This window comes from Rhinatrema bivittatum, chromosome 7 (genome assembly GCF_901001135.1).
Source record: "Rhinatrema bivittatum chromosome 7, aRhiBiv1.1, whole genome shotgun sequence".
Lineage (NCBI taxonomy): Eukaryota > Metazoa > Chordata > Amphibia > Gymnophiona > Rhinatrematidae > Rhinatrema > Rhinatrema bivittatum.
In genome coordinates this window covers 259,585,338-259,601,401 of record NC_042621.1, presented here as the reverse complement: position 1 = coordinate 259,601,401, position 16,064 = coordinate 259,585,338, and the positions used below count along the sequence as shown (strand labels likewise).

The following is a 16,064-nucleotide window of genomic DNA, read 5'->3' as shown; positions in this document are numbered from 1 at the left end:
CAGCGAGGCGCCGGAACCCTCGCTGAACGACCTCCTGCAGTCGATCTCCTGCCGGCGCCATTTTCCGTACGGAAAATGGCGCCGGCCATACGCGTATGGCCGGCGCCATTTTCCGTACGAAAACGATTCGCGGCGGGAAATCGCTCCCTGACCCCCGCTGGACCTCCAGGAACTTTTGGCCAGCTTGTGGGGGGCCTCCTGACCCCCACGAGACTTGCCAAAAGTCCAGCGGGGGTCCGGAAGGACCTCCTGCCGTCCAATCTTTTTCGTCTATGGCCGCCGCCATTTTTCGGCGCCATTTTGGAAAATGGCGCCGGCCGAAGACGACAAGATGCAGGAGCAGGAGCCCGTTCCGGACCGCTGCCGTTCCGGACCGCCGCTGGACCCGCAGGTTATTTAAGTTATTTGGGGGGGGTTCGGGAGGGTGGGGGATTTAATTTAAAGGGTCGGGGGTGGGTTTTAGGGGGTTTTAGTGTGCCGGCTCACGATTCTAACGATTTATAACGATAAATCGTTAGAATCTGTATTGTATTGTGTTCCATAACGGTTTAAGACGATATTAAAATTATCGGACGATAATTTTAATCGTCCTAAAACGATTCACATCCCTAGCAAGTACTATGCAGAAGACCTGGGTTCAATTCACAGGCAGGCTTCTTCTGCTTCTCTGGGGGGGGGGATGGATGGGGGCAGAGGAGAGAGCAGGGGAGAAATGTCCTCAGCCATTGTCCAACAGTGACATCTAGTGGCCAAACAATTCATTATGGCCGCTGGCCAAAGCCTGTTCTTGCTGAGGAGGAAAAGTGAAGGCTTAACAGTGGCTAGTTCTGACTGAACTGGAAACCCAAAGGAACAAGAAGTGTTGGGCCAAAGAAACAAAGACAGACAGCTGAAAGTGTGGAGGAAGACATTAATCCAGGAAGGAGAGTGGTGTGAAAGAAATGATTCACTACCTACACCTGCAGCCTGAAAGTCAACACCATGGAGCAGCCTTGGGGCTTGATTCAGCAAGATCTCTCCCTATGCACACAGAAGACCTTAATAAATCACACCCTTAAAAGGCAAGGTACATTAATTGACAAAGACAAAAAGTATGACAAGTTAGAGTTAGTTACAATTCACACTTGTGATGCTACAGACAGTACAACTGTAAGTTTGGATTTTTGCTTTTACATGTTCCAGAATGCAGATCTAAGCTTACCATGAGCTACACCGTACATAAGCCAGCATACGCCAGGCGTGCAGTCGGACTGCTATACTCGCTTGCTGCAGATGCTTTGAGGGAACACATCTGAAGGCAAAATGCCAACAGCATGTAAACAGTATGTATAGTGCCACAACAGGTCACCCTGGAGCTAGTTATTGTAAGATATTGTAATTATCTTTTGTAATTTAAAGTTCTACTACTATTAAAATGTATATAGCACCACACCATGTAAGCAGTGCACTACAGATACATAAGCGACAGTCTGCTCCGTGGTGCTTACAAGCTAATTAAGACAGTCCAGACAAATAAGTGTTTGAAAAGAAGCAAGGAAAAGACAAAGTGTAAAAGGTGGGTTAATAGGTGCAATTTAATTGAAGACAGGAACCATGTGGCCACAAAGTGTATGGGACTTTATAATAAATCAGAGGTGTGTAAAGTGGAGATTTTCCCCTTACAGGAAGTAAAAAATAAAAAGGCTGAACCATCAGCTAGTGGTGCACAGGGCAAGGAAAGTGCAAGAGGTTACTCTGAATAATAGAGTGAGAATGTTCCAGGGCTTTTAGGTCATCTTTTGATCAAAGGATATAAAATAACCCTCTTGATGGTCAGTGGAATGGGCTCGGTCAATAGGAAATGTGATAAAAGCCCCAACTACTAAATCTGGTGCTTCTCCAGTTTTGGAAGGACAGAGGTTGGAGCTGTGATCCTCTCCAGGGTTACAGAAGGGAGTAGGGGGGAGTGGAGTAAAGATCTTCTCCCAAAATCTCAGGAAGATCTAAAATAAAAGAAAACCCTGTGCTTAACTAGAGTAGGAACTTATCTAGACCAGGAGAACAAGCTGTGCTAGAGGGAAATTGCCTTGGGACTCAGAGGATCCTGATGCACCAGAGGGAGTCTTCTCCTTGAGCTGAACAGGACATTGTGAGCAGCTATTTTACTAAATAATGGAAAGAAAGAGGGCCCGGATAGGTCTGGGATCAAATGAGTAAAGCAAAGAGATTAGAAGAGATATGGTGCCAATTGAGAAAGCAAGTAGGAGAGAGAAAGAGAAAGTAGAAAGTAGTATTTGAATTTGAAGAGTAAAGCTGATGGAGAACAATTTTTTGTTTACTTCCACTCTTGAAGTTTGTCACCATGTTTTACGCTAAAGACTCTACAGTAAAGTACTTTTAATCTGGAGCACAACTTATGACTGGACACTTTCTGTGTGGAGTGTCCTCAGCCTAGTGCTGGCCCTGCAGGTTATCCTGCCCCCAGCTCAAGGCCCCTGGATCTTTATCCCCTACCTTGGGAAAGTGACCCCATTGCTCCCTAAGGCTGGAAAGGTGACTCCGAGTGAAATGGGGGTTACAAAATGACACCCAACATGGGACGGAAATGCTGAGTGAGGACATTAAAAATGGTATAGAACCAGACTTTTTGCCACAAAAAACCAAGATGACCATGGTTCCCACCAGCATGCAGGAGAAGGTGTGAAGGGGAGCATGCGTGTCAACGCTGGAGCCAGGATGCATGGAAGGAGGCTGACATTACCAGACGGGTGACTCAAGATAGCCAATTGCAGCACCAACGGGCATTGGGGTGCACAAGCTGAGAGTGCTTCCGTACATAATGCAGGAGCCATTTCTGCAGAACAGCCAAGGCAACTTACAATGTGGCCAGATGCTTGGCAGATTCTCAGCGGTCCACCTCAATACCCTGCGACATGGCCTACCGATTGCAAAGTCAGGTCTGTCTGAACCCTGAAAAGGGTGACAATGGGGAGAGCTGCATGTCAGGACATGCCACCAGATGCAGGAGCCACTCCTGATCCAGGTGGGGCGCACTCTGTATGAGCAGCAACCTGGACTGGCCAGGACAGCTAGAGGCCAGGTTGGCTGGACTGTTACCAATGAGGAAACCTGAGCCACCCCAGATGGGAAGAGACTACTGGCCCGCCTAGATCGCCATCAGTCTCTGACTGGAGCAGAAGCAGGACCCATAAGGCCTCAGTGCAGTTGGCCAGGACCAGCTCCAGCAGTAGCAAAATGCAGCTCACAGCCATATAAGTACCCACCTGTAGAGGGTGAGAAGAGCAAAAGATACCAGAGGTGGTCTTGAAAGGGACTGGGCCACTATAAACCATAAATAGACACTGCCTCCAAAAGAGGTGGTTGTTTGCAGGGACTAGGCCAGAACAGGAACAGGGTGCATGTGGAGAACAGGAGGACATTGTCATTTTACCCCCCACTGCCAACACCGCCGGCTTCATGGAGAGGCCTTAGGGCCCTAAACCCTCATAAAACCCAAGCTCCATCGGATGGGGTACCTGCCATTGCTGCCGGCAGGAAGGTCCTGCGGTGGCCTGGAACAGTGATATGATGGGGCAAATCCCACCAGCGAAAGCAAGGACCTGCAGCAGTGGCAGAGGCCAGCGGCGTCACCAGCATTTCCTGGAGTGAGAGGTACAGAGAAATTATGTGCCACACACAATCCCTCAGTTTCTCACCAAGCATGTATGTGTGCATGAGAGAGGGAGCATATTGTGTGTGTATGTATGCCCCCATTCTACAACAATCTTAGGATGACAGATATGGAGAGTGGGATATTTTTAAAAACCTTAGTTTTAAATTGGGTGTTTGATTGTCTGCTGTTTTGAAATGCTTTGCTTTATCGATATTTAGGAAGTTTTAAAAATTATATATTAGGGAATGTCAAAGAATCCGCCCCCCATGTGCCAAATACTCTAGATATGCCTCTGGTAACTGCTAAGATAACCAGCCATGAAAAAGTGTGTCAGCCCTCATCAAGGGTAAGCGACATTACCACTTGTTCCCGGGCAGCATGGGAAAATGTTGGGAAGCTCAGAGCACCATAGAGTGTCTTGATTGCCAGTAGCTGCATGCACACATTAAAGTTGCAGACACCTGGTTGCCTAAGATGGAGGCTCCTGGACTTTGTAGTACTCATTATGGGGTCTATTGTTGAGGAGTCATCTTCTGGGATCTGCCCAGGCTAGACCATCTCAAATCCTGAAGGTGAGGATCCAGTCCTCAACCAGTTATAACTTGTGGTACCGCAAGATATTGGGCCTTCCATGAGGATTCTCTGGACTGGATACTGAGGACATAGTGGATTTTTTCCAAGTCCCTGTTCCACTGAAACTGACCACCTCACCATTGGTGGAACCCAGATGTCCAAGGGGCAGACACCTGCCTTAGTGGTCTACAGCAGAGCAATTTGTGAGGCAAACAGTGTACAAAATGTGGGACTACTTGTATTCCTACATCGTGCTTCCAGTGATGGCCATCGTGGAGTGGCAGCACGAATATTGGGTTCAGCAAACCATGTTGGGAATTATTAGGAAGGGAATGGTGAATAAAATGAAAAATGTCATAATGCCTCTGTATCGCTCTGTGGTGAGACCGCACCTTGAATATTGTGTACAATTCTGATCGCCACATCTCAAAAAAGATAGTTGTGATGGAGAAGGTACAGAGAAGGGTGACCAAAATAAGGGGAATGGAACAGCTCCCCTATGAGGAAAGACTAAAGAGGTTAGGACTTTTCAGCTTGGAGAAGAGATGGCTGAGAGGGGATATGATAGAGGTGTTTAAAATCATGAGAGGTCTAGAATGGGTAAATGTGAATCTGTTATTTACTCTTTCAGATAATAGAAGGACTAGGGGGCACTCCATGAAGTTAACATGTGGCACATTTAAAACTAATCAGAGAAAGTTTTTTCACCGAACGCACAATTAAACTCTGGGTTTAAAACAGGATTGGATAAGTTCTTGGAGAAGTCCATTATCTGCTATTAAGTTGACTTAGAAAATAGACACTGCTATTACTAGCAACAGTAACATGGGTTAGATTTTGGGAACTTGCCAGGTTCTTATGGTCTGGATTGGCCACTGTTGGAGACAGGATGCTGGGCTTGATGGACCCTTGGTCTGACCCAGTATGGCATGTTCTTATTTACACCCAGATCAAAAAAGAAATAGCCTACAAAGATCTTCCCTGGTATCAGCCCATGATACAGGCTACCATCAAAACATTTCACATTTGGGAGGAAAGATGGAGTGTTTGTAAGCACACTATGGCTGTGGTGGGTAAAGATGGGCAACTCTGACCTATTTCAAGACCCACATCCTGACTGGTGGCACCTGCGTACAGATCCTGGATCCAACTTAGTACCTCCTTGAGCAACTCAAGCGAAACTGAGAACTTTCACCAAAAGAATGTTTCTCTGTGTGTTGTCCTATGTAGTCTGCTTTATTTCAGGTGCAGCGCTGTTAGCAGCACTGAATATTTTGTTCTCATGACCAATCATTTCTGGACTTGAACTAATACACCCCAAAGCCAATGACCAGCCTAATCAAGCAGGCTAGAAGGCCAGAAGGTTTTATTTAATAATGGGCTGATTTATTATAGTTACTTAGTGTGCCTTAGGTTTAATTTTGCTATTGATTAGTGATTTGTTTTCTAAGATGTTGCTTTGAAAAAGAAAAATGAGAAAGATATGAAAAACATTCTAAAAAGGTTATAGAAAAAAATATGAGAAAAGTATAACATTTCTGGAAAAAGCTCCACCTTCTGTCTTTGTCCATTTCTTTATTTCTCTGTGATACCAGAATTCTAATAGTCAAAATACCTTTTAGTATATCTTGTTTTTATTACAGGATGTGTATTCTTGGGAGTTTAATAACCTTTTCCCCTCCCAGGGTAAATATTTCGAGAACTCCATGGTTGCCGAGACAAAACTGCATTTCCCCCTCCCAGAGAAATAATGCAGTAAAGATTTATGGAAATGTATGAAAAAATATTGCAAACTTGAGAGCCGCCTCAGATCTCCTCTTGAGGAGTACGACATTGGTATTGAGTTAGAGATCTTGGGATCTGAAATGGTAAATGGAAATTAAGAAATACATTATAGAGCTCTAGGAAAGGTGTATACTATAATTTCCTTCTCCCAAAGGAAACAGTTTGTGTGCTCTTGATATCGTACTGTGGTTAATCTATTGTGTTTGCAGATTCCAGTTTCAGGTCCTCAGATGCTTTTCCTTTGCTGGATTAAGGCTATCCAGACTCAAGTTGGCCACGTGATATCCTCTACCTAGAAAGAAGCCTATGTCACCAGTGGTTCCTGTCAGGATTATGTTATATCTATTGTACTGTGTGTAAGAAAACTTGTTCTAGTGTTAACTTCACACAATTTTTCTTTCTGCAGGAGGGGGAGAAATGTGGCCCCTATGCCACACAGAGTTTAAAGGACTTTATATTAAATCAGTGTTGAGCAGGAGGTGGACCCTCAGGCTGAGGTGGGGTTGGCACTACCCACAGGTCAAGCCCTACGGGTCACCACCGTCAGCAGGTGGAGCTAGCTGACTGACGGAGGCTGGCTGGAGCTTCACCAGTACCAGCCCTCGTTCCCTGCAGGTTGAGCCCTTGGGTACCAGGGCCAGCTGGACTTAGGTGGGCCTCTGTCCGAGGTCTTCACTAGAATGACAAGGTCAGCCAGGGGCCAGCAGCGGTGACAGAACTGGTAATCTGATCTGGACGAGGTGGAGTCCCGGAGACCTGGGGGCCAAGGAGTAGAGATGTGATTTGGCCGAAACTTTCGGTTTGGCCTTCATTATCGGCCCACCGTGGAAAATTTTGTTTTCCTGAGGTTCGGGCCGATTTTGTTTTGGCTGCTACGAAATGAAAAACCGAAACCCATCCCAACCCATCAAATTTAAATTACAATCCCCCACCCTCCCAAACCCCCTAAAACTTGCCGAGAGTCCCTGATGGTCCAACAGGGGTCCTGGGAGTGATCTTCTACTCTCGGGCTGTCGGCTGCCAGTAATAAAAGTGGCGCCGATGGCCCTTTGCCCTTACCATGTGACAGGGGCTATCGGTGCCATTGGCCAGCCTTAAATGGCACATGCCATCCATTGCTTCTACCATGTGACAGGGGCCGACCAATGGCATCGGTAGCCCCTGTCACATGGTAAGGGCAAAGAGCCACTGGTGCCATTTTGATTAGTGGCAGCTGACAGCTTGAGAGGAGGAGATTGCTCCCAGGACCCTGCTGGACCACCAGGGACTTTAGGCAAGTTTGGGGTTTGTTGTGTTTTTTTTAATGTGCCCTTTCTCCCCCCCAAAAAATAAGAACCACAAAATTTCGTGGGTTTTCCTTTTGTTTCATCAGCCCCCCCCCCCCCCCCCCCCGAATTGCAATGAAATAGGAAATGTCATCTTTTTCCTATTTCGTTGCAAACGAATGCACATCCTACCAAGGAGTACTGGAGGAAGGCAGAGGGCACCCGAGTAAGAACAGGCCAAAGCCTGAAAGCCAAGTCCAGAATGGAGACAAATGGAGCATTGTAGAACAGGCTGAAGTCAGGGCAGGTGGCAGGCAAGAGTAGCAAGGCAAGCGTGGGTCAGTACCAAAAGACAGTAGTGGGGTTGTCAGGCATAGCAGAGGTCAGTACTAGGAGACAAGCAGTACTGTAGTCAGGCGTTGCAAAGGTCAGTACTGAGAGGTCAGAGGAACAAGCAAGGCAAAGATGAATACAGGAACATAGACTAGTCAGGAACCAGGAACACACAACTCAGGACACAACCAGCATGGAGACCTGTTGCCAAGGCAAGGATATGTTGACTGGGCCTGGCCTTATATATCAGAACCCAGTGATATCATATGGGGCCGTGGGTGAGTTTCCCGCCATGGCCCCTTTAAAAGGACAGCAGATGCGTGCACGTGAGGGGCGCGGCGCGAGATGGCGGAGTCTCCCTGTGGACCGTGCAGGGAGGCCTGCTGCAGAGCAGGAATGTCTGCTGCAGAGTTGGGAGCATGAGGAGCAGCCTGGGGTTAGAGAAAGCAGCCATTGGTGTTATGGTTATGAGGTGTTGGAGTGGATTCTTGGGTCTACAGTGATGGCCACTCCCATGGGGAGGAGCCCCGTGGGGAACTGCAGTACCAGGCTAGACTCTTGGCGCACACATACAGATAGGATAATCGTATTATACAGCATGGTGGCACTGCCAGAGGAGCAACAGTGGTGGTGGTAGTTAGCTCCAGCAGTATCAGTCCAGAGATCCTCAGCAGGGAGAACCCGTCTTGCAGTAGATAGGAGACAGCGCAGAAAGCAGGAACAGGTCCCAGATGTTGCACTGTATCTGTAGGTGAGAGACTGAAGATAGTACTCACTGAAGCAGAGGCTGTATCTGTGATAGTCCCGGCAGGCAGAAGTTGTTGAGTGGCAGGCACCAGGTCTAAGGAGAGCAGGCCCTCAAGGAGCGAGTACCTGGGATCCCAGGATAGGCACCTGAAAAGAAAGTAGAAGGGCCACCAAGGTGCGGGTACCCAAGTTAGTAGCAAAGCCCCGAAGGGTAAGGAGAGCTTCCAGGGGCAGAGCAGCTTAGACCGGAGCGATTCCAATCCTTGCTAACTCGGTTTGTTAGCAAATGAAGGGCAGGCTAAATACCAGGATGTGATGATGTCACTCTGAGGAGACACCCCCGAGGTTCCCGCCATGACGTGGATAAAGACGTGGGTGGTGTGCGCACCCTAGGAGGCCCTCAGGAGAAACATGGCGCATGCCGTTGCCATAGCCGATCTGGGGACGCTGGGGAGAGTGACAAGAAGACGTGGTGGCAGCCAACATCCCAAAGCTTGAGGAGAGAGCATGAAGAAAGGTGAGGCACAAAGGTCGAAGCTGTCTGAGACAGACTGACTCAATTGGCAGCGAGAGCAGCAGAACCAGGCACTGGAGCAGGCAAACTGGGGTAAGAGGGCCTGCCACAGCCGGCACACGCAACTATCAGGGGTGTGTAAACTGAATATTTTCCCCTTATGGGAAATCAAGAAAAAGGCTGAACCATCTGCTAGTGGTGCACAGCATATGGAAAGTTGCTCTGGATGTTAGAGAGAATGTTCCAGGGCTTAGTGGTCATCTTTTGGTCAGACATTGTACCATACTATCTTGACAGACAGTGCAATACATCCCCTAGGGCAGGGATGGCGAACTCCAATCCTTGAGGGCCGCGAACAGGCCCAGGTTGAGGATATCCACAATGAGCATGCATGAGAAAGATTTGCATCCAATGGAGGCAGTGCATGCAGATCTCTCATGCATATTCATTGTGGAAATCCTGAAAACCTGGCCTGTTCGCAGCCCTCGAGTGCTGGAGTTCGCCATCCCTGCCCTAGGGGCTTGGTCAACAGGAAAGGTGATAAAACCCTGTGCTCCAGTTTTGGAAGGACAGAGGTTGGAGCTGTGATCCTCTCCAGGGTTACAGAAAGGAGTAGCAGGAGTGGGGGTAGAGATTTTCTCCCAAAATCTCAGGAGACCTGAAGAGAAGAACTTAAAGTATTGGAAGATCTAAAAATAAGAAACCTGTGCTTAACTAGAATAGGAACTTATCTGAACCGGTAGGACAAACTGTGCCAGAGGGAACTTGCTTTGGGACTTGGAAGATCCTGATGCTGCCCCAGAGGGAGTCTCTCCTTGAGCTGAACAGAACATTGTGAGTAGCTATTTTGCTAAATGATGGAAAGAGGGCCTGGATAGGTCTGGGACCAACTGAGTAACACAGAAATATAGAAGTGACAGCAAAAAAATACCAAATGGTCCATCCAGTCTGTCCAGCAAGTTTAAGGTGGTAACTGTTCTCCGTGCAGTTATCCCCAAGCCGTATGATAACCCATAAAAAAAACTGCAGCTAGCAACATTGAGTGATGAGCTTTCTTGAAAATTCAGACACTGCTGCTCGACGTGCTTTACTTATGGACTTGGTCGATAAAGCAGTCCTGTGCTTTTTCCCTTATGTCTGTGTATCAGTAAAGCAAAGAGGTTAGAAGAGGAGATACAGTCAGTTGAGAAAGCAACATTTATTAAGGGAAAAGAAAGGAGGAGTGAGAAAAAAGTAGTATTTGAATTTGAAGAGTGAAGAGTTGATTGAGAATTTGTTTACTTCTATCCTTTGAGTTTGTCAACATGTTTTACAGTAAACTACTTTTACTTAGGAGCACAACTTATGACTGGACATTGTTTTTTTTGTGTGTAGAGTGTTCTCAGCCTAGTACTGACCTTGAAGGTTATCCTGCCCCCAGCTCATGGCCCCTGAGACTTAATCCCCCACCTTGGGAGAGTGACCCCAGTGCTCCCCAAGGCTGGACCCCAAGTGAAACACGGATTACACATTGGGCCTGGTTTTCAAAAGCATTTACCCACCTAAAAATGGGTTTTACATGTATAAATGCACTTTACCCATGTATGTGGGGTTTAGAAAATTGGTACAATATATGCCATTGAATTGTGGATAGGATTTACCTGTGTAGGTGCACTTTGTGGATAAATGGCTTTTGAAAATTGCTACAATAGTAGTTACATTCACGTGTGTAAATCCTTATGAAAATTACTCCTAAAGTGTCATTGAATACTTCTGTAAGATTTGAATCTTTGCCCCCCAAAAAAACAATCTAGAAAGAGAGACAGGAAATGGGATGGGTGAGTGGTGCAACCTCAAGTCACCCTCCAAGACAATTTCATTTTTTGTAAAGATCTCCTCTTGATTAAACCATTTCTGGCAGAGAACACTCACATACAATGCCACAAGTCAGAAGCAACAGTGTCATTAACTAGTGTCTGCAGGTTGCACAATACCTGAGCAGCCCTGCAGGTCAGACTCAGCACACCAAAGCGCGAGAGAGGAAGGATACGGAAACCTGCAGCATCCATCTGCATGGAAAACCCCCTGTAATATTTATTGATACAATTATGCCGTGCTTTGAACATCAGACTGTAAGCAAGTCGATAGAAACTGAATTAGGAACGATACTGACTGAAAGACTGGGACTTTGTTTTAAATCTATGTTTTAAAGTGGCAGTTAACCAGATGCTTAGATTACTGATCAGATCATACCCCCTTCTTTCTTCTGTAAGACGTCTGATTTTTGCAGGCGTGAAGCACAAGTGAGGACTTCAAAAGAAACAGAAGACGTTTCTGCCCACAAATTAGGGTTGGCGCAGGTTTGGTTTTTTTTTTTAGCTCTGGCACTTAAATTATCTGCCAAGCACTGGTTTGGTCAAAAATACACACTGAGGTATACAGTTGTTGGGGGCAAATATTTCAGCAGCGTTTTTGCAGAAAACTCTTGATGAAAATGAGCATATATATATTAACAACTAATGCTGGTTAAAACTTTAAAAGCGAGTTTAGGGCAATCTGCTAAAAGATTTACTTTAGTGATTTTGTCAGAGATTCTCATTTGCAGCCACTGCAGATCTACCTAGAAATAACCTTCAAGCTATACTGTGCTTCTGATGGCATCTCTCTCTATATAACCGTCCCTGCTTGTATGTGCTGCAAGGATAGTGAGGGAATTTTGCATGGCCAGCACTCAGACTGATACTGACCCGAGCTAGTCTTTGGTTCTGATTAGGTGCCTATAAATTTTGCATGTAGGCACTTTATAATTTTTTTTTTTTATTTAAAAAATGCCACAGGGAAGAAGCCTGCTGTGAAATAATCCCACTACCCTTCTCCGCACAGCTATGCAGACACAGGGAGCATGTCAACCAATCAGTCTGATTGGCTCAATGCCCCCTGGCACTTTATATTGAAAAGACTGTGCCATTAATAAGTTGAGTACACAATGAATGAGCGGGTGAGACTGCTGTTTTGAACAAGACAAAACATAGTTGGACACTACTAGTCTACACCACAATTTTTCCTTAGCTTTCAGTTTGAATTGAGAGCTATTGCTTAGTGACATTGACGCACTGCCTGTTCCATGATATTCTCTTCCAATCTAAGGGCTGCACATGGATCAGGTTTGTAGGATATCCCTAATGAATATGTACGAGAGAAATTTCCAAACTGCATGCAAATTTCTCTCATGCATATTCATTAGGACTATCTTGAAAACCTGAACCATGAGTGACCCTCAAGGACTGGAAGTAAATACCATTGGTCTAAATTCTCTTGGTTAGGCTTAACAAGAATATCTGTATGTGGTTTCAACTCTCCAAGGACAAGCCAGATGGCAGTCCCTAAATGTGGTTGACATCATCCGATGAAGCTCAGGCTGAAACTTATATCAATTTCTACAACTTGACGGTGGCTCATGGGTTATGCCTAATATTGTCACCATGCCAAGCATCTATACAGGGGGACCCTTCAGTCTCCTTTTCCATGGTACCTCATTCTCCTGCTTAGGTCGTGCTTGATTTCAGCAAAAAATATTGCAGGTGTGTCACAGGGCCCAACAATCTTGTTTCTCCCCTTCTAGTACTCTATGTATTTGGTTGTTTTTTTTCTAAATGTCTGTTTTCATTCCCTGATCCCGATTGGTGCACCAAGGGGCATCAACCACCTCGTGGTCATCGTGTGATTTGGCTTAACTTATTTTCCATCCAGCCATGGATAAGCAAACTAGCAGCTTGTAGTGATGTCCCTGGTACACCAGAGTTGTGTTTATCATGGATCCTCCTAATAGATATGTAACCCTTATGTAAGTGTTAATCCCAAAGGGCACACAAACTAATATATATCTTCAGGGGCTGCTCTGGCTAGTAATTCTATCCCACACTTAACTGAATCCCTCTTGCTTTTGGCCCAGACAATGTGATACATTACAGGTGGACCTTGCAAGACTGGAAGATTGGGCATCCAAATGGAAGATGAAATTTAATGTGGACAAGTGCAAGGTGTTGCATATAGGGAAAATAACCCTTGCTGTAGTTACATATTAGGAACTACCACCCAGGAAAAAGATCTAGGCATCATAGTGTATAATACTTTAAAATTGTCAGCTCAGTGTACTGCAGCAGTCAAAAAAGCAATGTTAGGAATTATTAGGCAGGGAATGGTTAATAAAACGAAAAATGTTATAATGCCTCTGTATCACTCCATGGTAAGACCACACCTTGAATACTGTGTACAATTCTGGTTGCCACATCTCAAAAAAGATAGTTATGATGTAGAAGGTACAGAGAAGGGCAACCAAAATGATAAAGGGGATGGAACAGCTCCCCTATGAGGAAAGGCTGAAGAGGTTAGGGCTGTTCTGTTGCAGTCTGATACTGCAGGCGAGGTAGTGGACCCTTGGGCCAGCCCACCCAGGATGACAGGGTAGGCCGGGAGGCGGAGCCACAGGCTGGCGGTGTTCACCCGGGAACCAGGAACCCCCCAGGAGGAGCCTGTAGGGTCCTGGAACCTTGGGACTTGGGAAATAGGCTGAATGTCCAGTGGCAGGGACGGCCTTAGGCCAGAGCTGTAGCAAAGGAAGTCCAAAGGTATTTGGTAGTCCGAGAATCGGCTGTACAGGCCGAGGGCCAGCTGATGGCAGGACAGCAGGCGGCAGCGGGGACTGTAGCTAACCGGACACTGAGGCAGAGTCTGTAGTAAGCTGGAACTGAAGCAGGCTATAGACTGGAACGGAGTCTGTAGCAGGCTGTAGGCTGGAACAAGGTCAAGAACAAGCCGGGGTCGGAGGCAGGCAGCAGACAGAAGCGAAGTCGGGAACGAACCAAGGTCAGAGGCAGGCTGAAGCGAGTCAAAAGCAGTCCAAGGGACAAAGGCAGGAACAATGAACAGACGAAGCGCAACTCAGAACTACTAGGCAGTAGTGAACCTCGTTGCAAGGCAAAGAGAAGGAGTCCGGGCGCCGGTTATATCGGCCTTAGGGCGTGACGTCATCAGCGCAGGCGGGGCCAGACTTCCGGGAGCTGTGCGCACAAAGTGGGCGTCCTCGCGCGCGTGAGGCAGCGGAGAGACAGGCAAGCAATGGCGGCTGCCATGTGGAGCAGGCAGCGCCGCCGGGGTCCCAGCCACGTGGAACGCGGCGTTTCCAGTGGCGGAGGTAGGCACTGTTCAGTCCTAGCGGAGGGGAAGCGGCGGAGACCGCAACATGTTCAGCTTGGAGAAAAGACGGCCGAGGGGGATATGATAGAGGTCTTTAAGATCATGAGAGGTCTTGAACGAGTAGATGTGACTCTGTTATTTACACTTTCGAATAATAGAAGGACTAGGGGGCACTCCATGAAGTTGGCATGTGGCACATTTAAGACTAATCGGAGAAAATTCTTTCACTCAACGCACGATAAAGCTCTGGAATTTGTTGCCAGAGGATGTGGTTAGTGCAGTTAGTGTAGCTGGGTTCAAAAAAGGTTTGGATAAGTTCTTGGTGGAGAAGTCCATTAGCAGCTATTAATCAAGTTTACTTAGGGAATAGCCACTGCTATTAATTGCATCAGTAGCATGGGATCTTCTTGGTGTTTGGGTAATTGCCAGGTTCTTGTGGCCTAGTTTGGCCTCTGTTGGAAACAGGATGCTGGGCTTGATGGACCCTTGGTCTGACCTAGCATGGCAATTTCTTATGTTCTTAGTGCTCGTATACAATAGGTGCTTCTCATGAGATGAGAGGCTGTAATGAATACACAGGACCAGGCTCCGGGTGCTAAATAAAAGTTTGATTGGAAATCATTAAATTAAAGTCCATTGTCCAGAAGTGTGAGTTTACTTCTGAATAATGGTACATGGATGCTTTTCTCTGTGGGGTAGGTGCCCTTTAATCAAATCTCTGGGTAGAGCCCATGGTGATATTTATTAATGCACTAACTCTCCCAGCAGCTGTCTGGGAATCCTAGTGGAAAGGTCCCCAACTTTACTGCCAGAATCCTACCTTAGTTCAACTTCTTCCTCCGACACCCAGCCTGTCCTGGTCCCTTGGTGTTTGTGTGGAGATCTGGTTTGGGGTCTCCCTCTTGCTCCTTCATTCTTTGTTTGATAATTCTAGGGGACTTCTCTTGGGCGAAATCAGTGGAATCAGGCGAGTTCTCAGCTCTGCAATCCTAGTTGGGAAGGGGGATCCAAAAATCTCCCAATTCTGTTCAAGTCCAAAAAATACTTCTTAAAGTTAAATCGTATACATCCTCTGCCTTCGCTGTCTCTCGCAGCAGGATCACTGATGCTTACCCACCTAAGGTTTAGAATAGGCTCACAGGTCTTTGGTCCCCTGTAGAGACCTTTTGCCCCTAAAGGATATCAGGCTTAAAAAAATCTCTGTAAATTAACAGTAGAAGGACCTCTGGCAGGGAGTGCATGATGAGGTGTCACTTCTAACAGACTTCTTTGGGGTGACGCTGGGAGGCCTCAGAGTAAAAAACTTATACATCCTACACTTCAAATGCTTCTCCAAAACTAATCTCCAAGTGTCTTAAATGGCTGGGCTAAGCAGTATTCAGGCATCCAATCCAGACCCTCCAGGTAGGAGGGACTGAGGGGTATGAATGGCTTCTTACTAGACTGATATACTACAGGGATAGTGACATTTGGTGGCCACACCAGCAGGGTCTGCCACAGATGTATCCTGTGCCTGGGGCATCATATGACATCTGAAGGGGTTACCTGTGTGCAGCCATGACCCCAAAAGGTCCATGGTCCCAGTTGGAGTTTATGGACAAATACTTTAAGCACTGAAAGAACAACCCATTGGCATTGAGGGACCCAAGAGCTGCACCAGATGCTGGTGATGCATCTGCATTGAGAGCATTACACTCTATGGGTAGAGACCAGGAAGACAGGTTATGGGCTGCTTCTCACTCAAAGGCAGCATTGGGTTCCTCTGACAACAGCATTGAAGAGTTCTGATGCCAGGCACCAAGCAAAGGCAAAGAAGCATCAGCACTGGCTTTATTGGTGGGCAATGCTGGGAGTAAGCATAGTCTGAGGCCGAGCACCCCCCAAAGCAGTCCTGTGGAGAGGAGAGCTCATCTTCAAACACACAGGTCTCAGGAGGTCCAGGTATGTGCCACCAATACAGCTCAGTTCCCAGGAATAGTCCTCAGAGTCACATCTGACAGATGTGGAGAATTAAGGCAGA

General features: G+C 46.7%; 1 protein-coding gene across 5 annotated transcripts in view; it reads right to left on the bottom strand.

The window, feature by feature from the left end:
• Positions 1–16,064, bottom strand: part of CRTAC1 (cartilage acidic protein 1) — a 399,993-nt gene that overhangs the window by 370,541 nt on the left and 13,388 nt on the right. The gene's annotated exons all lie outside the window — the stretch shown is intronic.